The 13251-nt window shown below is 41.8% G+C and overlaps 1 protein-coding gene across 1 annotated transcript in view; it reads right to left on the bottom strand.

Moving 5' to 3' along the window:
- Positions 1–13251, bottom strand: part of veph1 (ventricular zone expressed PH domain-containing 1) — a 163135-nt gene that overhangs the window by 22919 nt on the left and 126965 nt on the right. The window lies entirely within an intron of this gene.

Below are 13251 nucleotides of genomic sequence, written 5' to 3'. Positions count from 1 at the left end.
AGGACCATAAATACAAATTCCATCTAGACACCGTTGCCCTAGAGCACACAAAGAACTATAACTACCTCGGACTAAACATCAACACCACAGGTAACTTCCACAAGGCTGTGAACGATCTAAGAGACATGGCAAGAAGGGCGTTCTTGCCATGGATGCAATTAAAGACTTCTGGATGAAATTAAAGACTTTAAGTCCGGGAAAACTCCAGGGTTGGATGGCATACCAGTCGAGGTATACCAAACCTTTTTTGATATACTAAGAGGACCGTTATTAGCATGTTTTAACCACTCCTATGTAAATGGTAGATTATCTGACACTCAAGAAGAAGGTCTGATCTCATTATTACTGAAACAGGATAAAGTGGAAAATATAAAGATCCAGTCCATTTACAAAATTGGAGGCCCCTTACACTTCAGTGTTGTGATGCAAAAATCCTAGCAAAATGTATAGCGCATAGAATTAAAAAGGTATTGTCGGATATTATTCATTCTAATCAGACAGGTTTTTTACATGGAAGATACATTGGAGATAATATAAGGCAAGTATTGGAAACAATAGAACACTATGGAAAATATGGGAAACCAGGCCTGCTATTCATAGCAGACTTCGAAAAAGGCATTTGATAAAGTTCGACTGGGGTTTATATATAAATGCCTGGAGCATTTCAATTTTGGAGAATCTCTTATAAAATGGGTCAAAATCATGTATAGTAACCCTAGGTGTAAAATAGTAAATAATGGCTATTTCTCAGAAAGTTTTAAACTGTCAAGAGGAGTGAAACAAGGTTGTCCACTATCGGCATATCTATTTATTGTGGCCATCGAGATGTTAGCTATTAAAATCAGATCCAATAATAATATCAGAGGATTAGAAATACAGGGCTTAAAAACAAAGGTGTCATTGTACGCAGATGATTCATGTTTTCTTTTAGATCCACAACTAGAATCCCTCCACAGCCTCATAGAGGATCTAGATACATTTTCTAACCTCTCTGGATTAAAACCAAATTATGACAAATGTACTATATTACGTATTGGATCACTAAAAAATACAATTTTTACATTACCATGTAGTTTACCAATAAAATGGTCTGATGGTGATGTGGATATACTCGAATACATATCCCAAAGGAAATAAATGATCTCACTTCAATAAATTTTAATAGAAAGTTAGCAAAAATAGATAAGATCTTACTACCATGGAAAGGAAAATACCTGTCAATTTGTGGAATAATCACCCTGATTAACTCTTTAGTATTATCCCAGTTTACCTATTTGCTTATGGTCTTGCCTACGCCTAGCAAACAGTTTTTTAAATTATATGAGAAAAAAATATTCAATTTTATTTGGAACGGCAAGCCAGACAAAATTAAAAGAGCATATTTATATAATGAATATGAATTCGGAGGACAGAAATTATTAAATATTAAAGCATTAGACCTATCACTAAAATCTTCAGTCATCCAAAAGTTATACTTAAATCCGAACTGGTTCTCAAGCAAATTAGTAAGATTGTCTCACCCAATGTTCAAGAAAGGCCTTTTTCCCTTTATTCAGATTACAACCTCTCACTTTCAGTTATTTGAAAAGGAAATAATCTCCCAAATGTCACTATTTCTAAAACAAGCCATAGAAAGTTGGTTGCAATTTCAATTTAATCCTCCAGAAACGACAGAACAAATAATGCAACAAATAGTGGTTAAATTCAAATATACTAATTGACAAAAAACCTTTATTTTTTGACAGAATGTTTAAAAAAGGTATAATCTTCGTAAATGATATCATCGGTAGGACTGGTGGAGTTATGTCGCACATGCAGCTAACAAAAACATATGGAAATGTCTGCTCTACCCAAAATTACAACCAAATAATTGCAGCCTTACCGCAAAAGTGGAAGAGGAAAGTTGAAGGGGGAGAAAGTAAGGAACTTGTCTGTCGGCCTTGCATTAAAGAACATAATTGGTTAAGGAAAACTGTGATAAATAAAAAAGTATATCAGTTTCACTTAAGGACCAAAGGATTGACAGCCGTCCCATATAGATTGCAAAATAGTTGGGAAGAGATCTTTGACGTACCGATCCCTTGGCATAGTGTTTATGAACTGACACGCAAAACGACACCGGATTCAAAAATTAGAATCTTTCAATTTAAATTATTATATAAAATTCTTGCTACCAATAGAATGTTATTTATATGGGGGATACAATCTTCCCAGCTCTGCAGATTTTGCTGTGAAGAGACAGAATCATTAGATCATTTGTTTTGGTTCTGTCCATTTGTAGCTTGTTTTTGGACACAGGTCCAGGAATGGCTAAAGGATTGCAATATTTACCTGGAACTAACCTTGCAGATAGCATTACTGGGTGATCTGAAAAGTCATAGTCAATCAATCAATAATATAATAATACTTTTAGCAAAAATGTTTATTTTTAATTCACAATCTGTAGAAGCAATGAGAATAGAAAGGTTCAGAACTTTTGTAAAACATCACAGTACGGTTGAAATATATATGGCAAATAGAAATCCTATATGGATGGTGTTAAGAGATAGATGGGAGGTATTGAATAGAGTTGAAGGATGGGACAAATAACAAATAACAACAAATAATAACAAAGATAGCTAATAATGTAAGCATACTGTGTCCATAATAAATATATAGGTTGTATGTTGGGAGCTTTTGGGAAAGAGTACAGTTAGAAAGATATGGCATATAGAAGCAAACCGGATGGACATCATGAAAATGATCGGAGAGGTTAAAAGTAGAAGAAGTTCAGGAGCAAAAAATAAATAATAGAATTATTGTAAAATTAACTCTGTCCATAAGGTGTAGATAGTAAGTATAGACCGGAAGTAGAGGCCTGGGCATTGTTGTTCACTAATTTACTCCAAGTAGGGAAAGGATGGTGGGGTTGAAAAGTAATAAAGGGGAATATATATATAAAATATATATATATATAAAAAAAAAACATGGGGGATTGGAAGTGATGCAGACAATTACATTGATAGAAGATACAATCTATCTGCAATATTAAGCTGATCCACCCCCCAAAAAAAAAAAGAAGGGCGTTCTACACCATCAAAAGGAACATAAAAATCAACATCCCAATTAGGATCTGGCTAAAAATACTTGAATCAGTTATCGAACCCATTGCCCTCTATGGTTGTAAGGTCTGGGGTCCGCTCACCAACCAATAATTCACAAAATGGGACAAACACCCAATTGAGACTCTGCATGCAGAATTCTGCAAAAATATCCTTTGTGTACAACACAAAACCTCAAACAATGCATGCAGAGCAGAATTAGGACTATACCCGCTAGTTAGCAAAATCCAGAAAAGAGCTGTTAAATTCGACAACCACCTAAAAGGAGCGATTCCCACACATTCCCCCACAAAGCCCTCACCTACAGAGAGATAAACCTAGAGAAGAGTCCCCTCAGCCAGCTGGTTCTGGGGCTCTGTTCACAAACACAAACAGACCCCACAGAGCCCCAGGACAGGAACACATTTAGATCCAACCAAATTATGAGAAAGCAAAAAGATGACTATTTGACACACTGGAAAGAATCACCCAAAACACATAGCAAATTAGAATGCTATCTGGCCCTAAACAGAGAGTACACAGTGGCAGAATACCTGACCACTGTGACTGACCCCAAATTAAGGAAAGCTTTGACTATTTACAGCCTTGCTATTGAGAGAGGCCGCCATAGGCAGACCTGGCTCTCAAGAGAAGACAGGCTATGAGCACACTGCCCACAAAATGAGGTGGAAACTGAGCTACACTTCCTAATCTCCTGCCAAATGTATGACCACATTAGAGACACATACTCCCCACAGATCACACAGACCCACAAATCATTTGAAAACAAATAAAATCAAACTCCCATATCTGTTAGGCGAAATACCGCAGTGTGCAATCACAGCAGCAAGATTCGTGGCTAGTTGCCATGAGAAAAGGGCAACCAGTGGAGCACAAATATTGTAAATACCACCAATATTTAACTGTTTATTTCTTGTCCCTTTCATACTTCAACTATTTGTACATTGTTACAACACTGTACATAGTCAATAATATAACATTTCAAATGTCTATATTCTTTTAAAACCTTTGTGAGTGTAATGTTTACTGAGTGTTTATTTCCCTTTTGTTTATTGTCTATTCCATTTGCTTTGGGAATGTTAACATATGTTTCCCATGTCAATAAATCCCTTTGAATTTAATTGAGAGAGAGGAAAGAGAGAGAGCGCACCAGAGAATTAGAGAGAGAACGAGAGAGAGACCGAGAGAGACAGAGACAGAGAGAGAGAGCAAGAGAGAGCAAGAGAGAGCAAGAGAGAGACAGAGAGAGACAGAGAGAGACAGAGAGAGACAGAGAGAGACAGAGAGAGACAGAGAGAGACAGAGAGAGACAGAGAGAGACAGAGAGAGACAGAGAGAGAGCGAGAGAGAGCGAGAGAGAGCGAGTCTGAATGTAAATAACGACAAGACACGAAAATAGTACAAATTGAAACTTCTTTTGGGGAAGCAGGAGACACTTTTTGCTGATTTGTATAAAAATGGGAACATAAGCAACCTTATCTTCCACACAGACCATCCCCTGGCATGGCACAGTGCTATTCTAGCACACTACCCCTCTGTTAAGAGGGGGGGTGTTAGCGACGGGTGGAAACTCAGGATACTGGACAACGAGGACTCTGAGTCGTCTAATATTAATCTCTATAAATCTGGAACCGTTTTGGTTCAAGGCAACACCAAACAGTTCCAGCTGGACTTTCACCTAATCAAAGAAATAGCTCAGCAGGAGAAGCTCTCCCTTGAGAAAGATACCCCTACCCCGAGCGGGTCAGACCAGACCTCTTCATTAAATAACCCCACAGAGCAACCCCAAGCGGAAAGTCAACTTCCCAGCACAGAGTACTACTCCCTCATTGAAATGAAGGATAAATTCACCCAGCTGGAGGTAAGGCAGGTGGAGCTGGAACAGCAGGTGAACACACTCCAGTCAGCACAGACCCAGACAACAGTCCAGCACAACAACACCCCCTTAACTAGACCTGGAGAGCTGCAGGTAGAGAGAGACATGTCTGCACTCTGGACTGTGGTGAGACAACATCAACAGGAGAAAGAGCAGGAGCAGGAGAAGAACAGAGCACTCGAGGAGAGGATCAGAGTGCTGGAGGAGAAGGTGAGAACGATGAAGGGTGACATAGAACAACCCATTAGAGAGCTGGCCACCCCCGCAGAGAAGCCAGCAGAACAGCCCACCTCAGATCCTGGCCAAAGTCTCGACACCGCAGCAGAACAGTACACCCTAGACCCTGACCATAGCCTCGACATCACACACAGACAAACAAATGAAGAACCCCAAGCCCAGGGGATCCCAACCCCTCTGAGCAACCCCCCAGTCAGACACCCTGATAGCCCTCATGACGACCCCCCCACACCCACTGAGGACATACACAAGCCACAGATTGTACTTCTTATGGACTCAAACGGGAAATACATACAAGAAAATAAACTTTTTCCAAAACACAGTGTCTAAACTCTGGTGTCCAAACACCCAGCGCGCCCTAGACCTTCTGTCTGAGGACCGACTAGGATCACCCAGCCACATAATAATACACACAGGCACAAACGACCTGAGAACACAGCAGGAAAGGGTGGCCTCATCACTCAAGGGAGTGATAGAAAAAGCTCCTTCTACTTTCCCCAACGCACAAGTGGTTATCTCAACCCTGTTACCACGAAAAGACTTCCACCCTGCTACCATACAGCGGGTAAACGCAAGTATTTCCCGTGACTGTGCATCAAAACCAAATGTCTACCTGGTCCACCACTCCACCCTGGACGTGAACAGCCTTTATGACCAGGTCCACCTATACAAGGCAGCAGTGCCCACCTTCGCCCGGACCCTAAAGGATATCGCCCTCAACCGCAGACCCAACACCTCACACAGGCGCAACAGATCAACAGACACCCCGCCCAGACCAGCAAGACACTCTCCCAGACCTGTGGGACCCCCCAGGACCTACACATAGAGGACCCCCCAGAGAGGACCTACATCCAGACCACAGCACCATCAACCACATCTACACCCCCCACCCCCACCAATTAACTCCCCCAAGTCAACCATGCCCACACCCCATTTAGGCCCCCTCAGATCAGACCTATGCCCCTCCTACCCACCCCAAGCCCACCAATCCCACAAAGAGGGCCTCAACATGAAAGTCACACATACGCCCAGGCCGTGAGCAGGCAAACAGGCCCAACACCCACTCTTACACTAGCCCAAGCCAATGGCATGTACCAGATGCTCAGCAGGCTCTGCTCACAATTACTGGCCTGAGGCCAAACCACACAACCAACAACATTAGACACTTTATGGAACACAAAGCCTTCACTATTTCATCCTGGAATATCCAAGGCCTGAGGTCATCTGCCTTTGGCCTAAAGAGCAGGAATCTGGACTTCACCAAAGAAATCGGAAATACAGACATTGTCATCCTACAAGAAACATGGTATAGAGGAGACGGACCCACTGGTTGCCCTCTAGGTTACAGAGAGCTGGTAGTCCCATCCACCAAACTACCAGGTGTGAAACAGTGAAGGGACTCAGGGGGTATGCTAATTTGGTATAGAGCAGACCTAACTCACTCTATTAAATTAATCAAAACAGGAACATTTTACATTTGGTTAGAAATTCAAAAGGAAATTATCTCAACTGAGAAAAATGTCCTCCTGTGTGCTACCTATATCCCCCCACTAGAATCCCCATACTTTAATGAAGACAGTTTCTCCATCCTGGAGGGGGAAATCAATCATTTCCAGACCCAGGGACATGTACTAGTCTGTGGTGACCTAAATGCCAGAACTGGAAAAGAACCTGACACCCTCAGCACACAGGGGGACAAACACCTACCTGGAGGTGACAGCATTCCCTCCCCCATATGCCCCCCTAGGCACAACTACGACAACATAACCAACAAAAACGGGTCACGACTCCTGCAGCTCTGTCGCACACTGGGTATGTACATAGTCAATGGTAGGCTTCGAGGGGACTCCTATGGTAGGTACACCTATAGCTCATCTCTTGTAGACTACGTTATCACTGACCTCAACCCAGAGTCTCTCAGAGCTTTCACAGTCAGCCCACTGACACCCCTATCAGACCACAGCAAAATCACAGTCTACTTGAACAGAGCAATACTCAATCATGAGGCATCAAAGCCAAAGGAACTGAAAAATATTAAGAAATGCTATAGATGGAAGGAAAGTAGTGTTGAAACCTACCAAAAAACAATTAGGAAACAACAAATTCAATCCATTCTAGACAACTTCCTGGACAAAACGTTCCACTGTAATAGTGAAGGTGTAAACTTGGCAGTAGAAAACCTAAACAGTATATTTGACCTCTCAGCTTCCCTATCAAATCTAAAAATCTCTAACAGAAAACCAAAGAAAAGTAATAACACGGATAAATGGTTTGATGAAGAATGCAAAAACCTAAGAAAGAAATTGAGAAACCTATCCAACCAAAAACATAGAGACCCAGAAAACCTGAGCCTACGCCTTCACAATGGTGAATCACTAAAACAATACAGAAATACACTACGGAAAAAGAAGGAACAGCATGTCAGAAATCAGCTCAATGTAATTGAAGAATACATAGACTCTAACCACTTCTGGGAAAATTGGAAAACACTAAACAACAACACGAAGAGCTATCTATCCAAAACGGAGATGTATGGGTAAACCACTTCTCCAATCTTTTTGGCCCTATAACAGAGAACAAACAGCAAAAAAATATACATGATCAAATGCAAATCTTAGAATCAACAATTAAAGACTACCAGAACCCACTGGATTCTCCAATTACATTGAATGAACTACAGGACAAAATACAAACCCTCCAACCCAAAAAGTCCTGTGGTGTTGATGGTATCCTCAATGAAATGATAAAATATACAGACCACAAATTTCAATTAGCTATACTTAAACTCTTTAACATCATCCTTAGCTCTGGCATCTTCCCCAATATTTGGAACCAAGGACTGATCACCCCAATCCACAAAAGTGGAGCCAAATTTGACCCCAATAACTACCGTGGGATATGCGTCAACAGCAACCTTGGGAAAATCCTCTGCATTATCATTAACAGCAGACTAGTTCATTTCCTCAGTGAAAACAATGTACTGAGCAAATGTCAAATTGGCTTTTTACCAAATTACCGTACGACAGACCACGTATTCACCCTGCACACCCTAATTGACAAACAAACAAACCAAAACAAAGGCAAAGTCTTCTCATGCTTTGTTGATTTCAAAAAAGCTTTTGACTCAATTTGGCATGAGGGTCTGCTAAACAAATTGATGGAAAGTGGGGTTGGGGGAAAAACATACGACATTATAAAATCCATGTACACAAACAACAAGTGTGCGGTTAAAATTGGCAAAAAACACACACATTTCTTTCCACAGGGCCGTGGGGTGAGACAGGGATGCAGTTTAAGCCCCACCCTCTTCAACATATATATCAACGAATTGGCGAGGGCACTAGAACAGTCTGCAGCACCCGGCCTCACCCTACTAGAATCTGAAGTCAAATGTCTTCTGTTTGCTGATGATCTGGTGCTTCTGTCACCAACCAAGGAGGGCCTACAGCAGCACCTAGATCTTCTGCACAGATTCTGTCAGACCTGGGCCCACCCAGTAAATCTCAGTAAGACAAAAATAATGGTGTTCCAAAAAAGGTCCAGTTGCCAGGACCACAAATACAAATTCCATCTATACACCGTTGCCCTAGAGAACACAAAAAACTATACATACCTCAGCCTAAACATCAGCGCCACAGGTAACTTCCACAAAGCTGTGAACGATCTGAGAGACAAGGCAAGAAGGGCATTCTATGCCACCAGAAGGAACATACATTTTGACAATTAGGGTCTGGCAAAAAATACTTGAATCAGTTATAGAACCCATTGCCCTTTATGGTTGTGAGGCCTGGGGTCCGCTCACCAATCAAGAATTCACAAAATGGGACAAACACCAAATTGAGACTCTGCATGCAGAGCAGAATTAGCCCGATACCCGACCCGCTAATTATCAAAATCCAGAAAAGACCCGTTCAATTCTACAACCACCTAAAAGGAAAGCGATCCCCAAACCTTCCATAACAAAGACATCACCTACAGAGAGATGAACCTGGAGAAGAGTCCCCTAAACAAGCTGGTCCTGGGGCTCTGTTCACAAACACAAACACAAACAGACCCCACAGAGCCCCAGGATAGCAACACAATTAGACCAAACCAAATCATGAGAAAACTAAAATATAATTACTTGACACATTGGAAAGAATTAATAAAAAAACTGAGCAAACTAGAATGCTACTTGGTCCAAAACAAAGAGTACACAGTGGCAGAATACCTGACCACTGTGACTGACCCAAAATTAAGGAAAGCTTTGACTATGTACAGACTCAATAAGCATAGCCTTGCTATGGAGAAAGGCAGCCGAAGACAGGCTATGTGCACAATGAAACTGAGCTGCACTTCCTAACCTCTATTTTTCTTCTTCAAATCAAATCAAATGTATGACCATATTAGAGACACATATTTCCCTCAGATTACACAGACCTACAAAGAATTCAAAAACAAACCCAATTTTGATAAACTCTCATATCTATTGGGTGAAATACCACAGTGTGCCATCACAGCAGCTGTCACGATCGTCGGGAACAGAGGACCAAGGCGCAGCGTTGCAGGCAAACATACTCTTTAATTAGAGACACGATCAAAACAACAAACGATACGTGACAGTTCACAGTCTAACATAAACAGACTTGAAACAAGATCCCACAAACACAAATGGGAAACAGACAGTTTAAATATGGCTCCCAATCAGAGACAACCAACGACAGCTGACACTCGTTGCCTCTGATTGGGAGCCACTCAGGCCAACATAGAAATACACATACTAAATAAACAAATGAAATGCACACCCTGGCTCAACATACAAGTGTCCCCAGAGCCAGGGCGTGACAGCAGCAATATTTGTGACCTGTTGCCACAAGAAAAGGGCAACCAGTGAAGAACAAACACCATAGTAAATACAACCCATATTTATGTTTATTTAACTTCCCTTTTGTACCTTAACTATTTGCACATAATATGACATTTGAAATGTCTTTATTCTTTTGGAACTTTTGTGAGTGTAATGTTTACTGTAGATGTTTATGATCTACTTCACTTGCTTTGGCAATGTTAACATATGTTTCCCATGCCAATAAAGTCCTTAAACTGAATTTGAATTGAGAGAGCGAGAGCAAGAGCGAGAGCGAGTGAGAGAGAGAGAGAGAAATAGAGACTATTTCAGTTTAATCAAGATGAATGATGACTGATGAGCATAATGGATCGTATTTTTCACTGGATCTTTCCATTATAAGACCCAAAATGCCTCAACACCCGGCTCATACATAATTTATATGTCAAGCGTTAAAGTAGCTTTTAAAACGGAGGGTTCATTTACAGTATAAAGCGAAGTATAACCCTCGGTATGTGACAGGGGTCTCCCAGGGTCTGCAATGGGGGTCTGGGTTTTACACACGGATGCACGCACGCACGCACGCACGCACGCACACACACACACAGACACACACACACACACACACACACAGACACACACACAGACACATACACACACACACACACACACACACACACACACACACACAGACACACACACAGACACATACACACACACACAGACAGACACACACACAGACACATACACACACACACACACACACACACACACAGACAGACACACACACAGACACATACACACACACAGACACACACACAGACACACACACAGACACATACACACACACACAGACACACACACAGACACACACACACTGTGTTCCCCTTTGCATGTGGAGAGATAGATGCTAATGCTTTTAGCTAGTGTTGTAGTAGTCGAGACCGGTCTTGAGTTCGGTCTCCAGACCACATATTGAGTGTCTCGGTCTTGTCTTGGTGTCGGATACATTTGTACTCGGTCTTGACTAGGACAGTGAGGACAGTGAGGACTCATAATTTCTTTCTGAGGACAGTGAGGACTCGTAATTTCTTTCTGAGACCAGCCGAGTAAAAATCTCATAATTATCAGCTTCCATTCAGTCAGCGCATAAAACCTCTTCGCCAGGCCAAATATATAGCCTACACTCCTTTCTTGAAACATTAATATCTTAACAGCATTTATATCTATTATAGACATGTTTGCACAGTGGTAAACCTATAGGCCTTCAGTGTGTGACAGGTTCGTGATTCTATAAGGACAGCAACCGTAATATCAGCGCACTCATGTAGGAGAGCACACAAAGGGCCAGTGGTGTAGTGGAGGGTATACGCAGGTATAAGCCGTATACCCACTTTTTTTCAGTGAGCATTGCTTATAATCACTTCTTAATCCCTACTGATGTGTATCAAAGTAGTGTAGTGGAGGTATTAGACTTATCATTTATGTAGTACAATAGAGAAATCGTGCACAATCGCAAAGCTCATGAAATATATTCACATAGTCTAGTTTCAGCAGAATATCATCTGCAGACAGCAGAAATGTGCAGCTCTCAACTGGTTTTGGCATGGAGCAGCCGGTAGAGTAGGAAAGACTTTCAACTTAAGATTTCTACCAGTAAATGTTAACTCAGGCAACAATGGGTATGCACACCAGGTATTGAAAAAGTTTAGTCCGAAGTGTTAGTTAGTAGGCTATTTGTGATGCGCAATTGCCATCTTGCATCTTGTGGTCCCCTGTAGCTCAGCTGGTAGAGCACGGCGCTTGTAACGCCTGGGTAGTGGGTTCGATCCCCGGGACCACCCATACACAAAAATGTATGCACGCATGACTGTAAGTCGCTTTGGATAAAAGCGTCTGCTAAATGGCATATTATTATTGCACTGTCTGCATCAGGGGCGTAGACATGGATGGGCCTGGGTGGACATGGGCCCACCCACTGGGGAGCCAGGCCCTGACAGGCCCACCCACTGGGGAGCCAGGCCCTGACAGGCCCACCCACTGGGGAGCCAGACCCTGACAGGCCCACCCAATCAGATTGAGGTGGTTTAACCTTTTCACGTGTGAGTTCCAAATATCTCTAGTGGTCGTGGGTTTCTTTACGCGCGTGATGTCAGAATGCACTCACTGTTCCAAAATGTGATTGTTACACAACAGGACAGTTAACCCGCGCTGCCCTCAAACCAAGACATGCTGCCTGCTAATTATCTATAGGTTATGTTTCAACTTGTCAATTTCAAATTATTTTCTAACAAGTTTTTTTTTCTAAGAACAGTTTGAATTGAGGTGTGTTCCGCCTCCTCATTAATTCATATAGAAGTAGCCCATTTTACTGTTGCGGACAATTTATGTTTGAGGCTTTACTGAGCCAGACAAACTTTGCCAGACAAAAACTCTCTTTGACGAGAGCCCAAGCACTTCCCCAGTGATTCCCCAGATCAAGTATGCAGACATTTTCTCCCTGGCACATTTTCTGGCTGGTGCTCACATTGCCTTCATTGTTGTTTTCCTTACAAATAATAACTTTGGACATATTGTGGTTTTTGTCAGCCGAGAGTTTGCTAAATATGACCGCTTGTGTTACATCAATCTTTCCTCAGTTATCTCTAGGACTAACGTAGCCTACATTTTGCGGTTTGGATGATTGTGTTATGCTGTCACTACTTCTGTGAAAGTCTGTACATTGCATCCAAAAAATAAACTGGTCACATTCAGGACATAATGTTGTAAGGACTGTGTTTGTGCATAATGTTTCTGTGAAAAAAAGTGTGGCCAGCTCAAACGCTGACTGTTATGTCAATCGAAACTGGATGTATCTAAATAAGCGTTCTAATCACACCGGTTTGTACGCATGCTGCAGGGACCACTGTAGAATGATCACACCCGTGTGTTGGTACGTGTCAAAGGGTTAAGAATTGTTGTGGACCTAGACCATCACATTTCAGTATTATTTCAAAAAAAAAAAAAATTGATTTTGAGAGTGAAAATCTCAAAAATCTATAGGAAAACTCATAAAAAACATAGGAAAACATGGGATTTTTCACACAGGGTGCCTTTCCTTCGCTGGGCGGTTTGTTTGGGAACTTTTTGAAATAATTAGAGTATACCCACTTCTCCAGGCACCGCTACACCACTGCATAGGGCCGATGGAAAGACAGCAGTCACACACAGCA

The sequence above is a fragment of the Coregonus clupeaformis genome, chromosome 5, assembly GCF_020615455.1.
Source record: "Coregonus clupeaformis isolate EN_2021a chromosome 5, ASM2061545v1, whole genome shotgun sequence".
NCBI lineage: Eukaryota > Metazoa > Chordata > Actinopteri > Salmoniformes > Salmonidae > Coregonus > Coregonus clupeaformis.
This window is presented reverse-complemented; position numbering and strand designations above follow the sequence as displayed.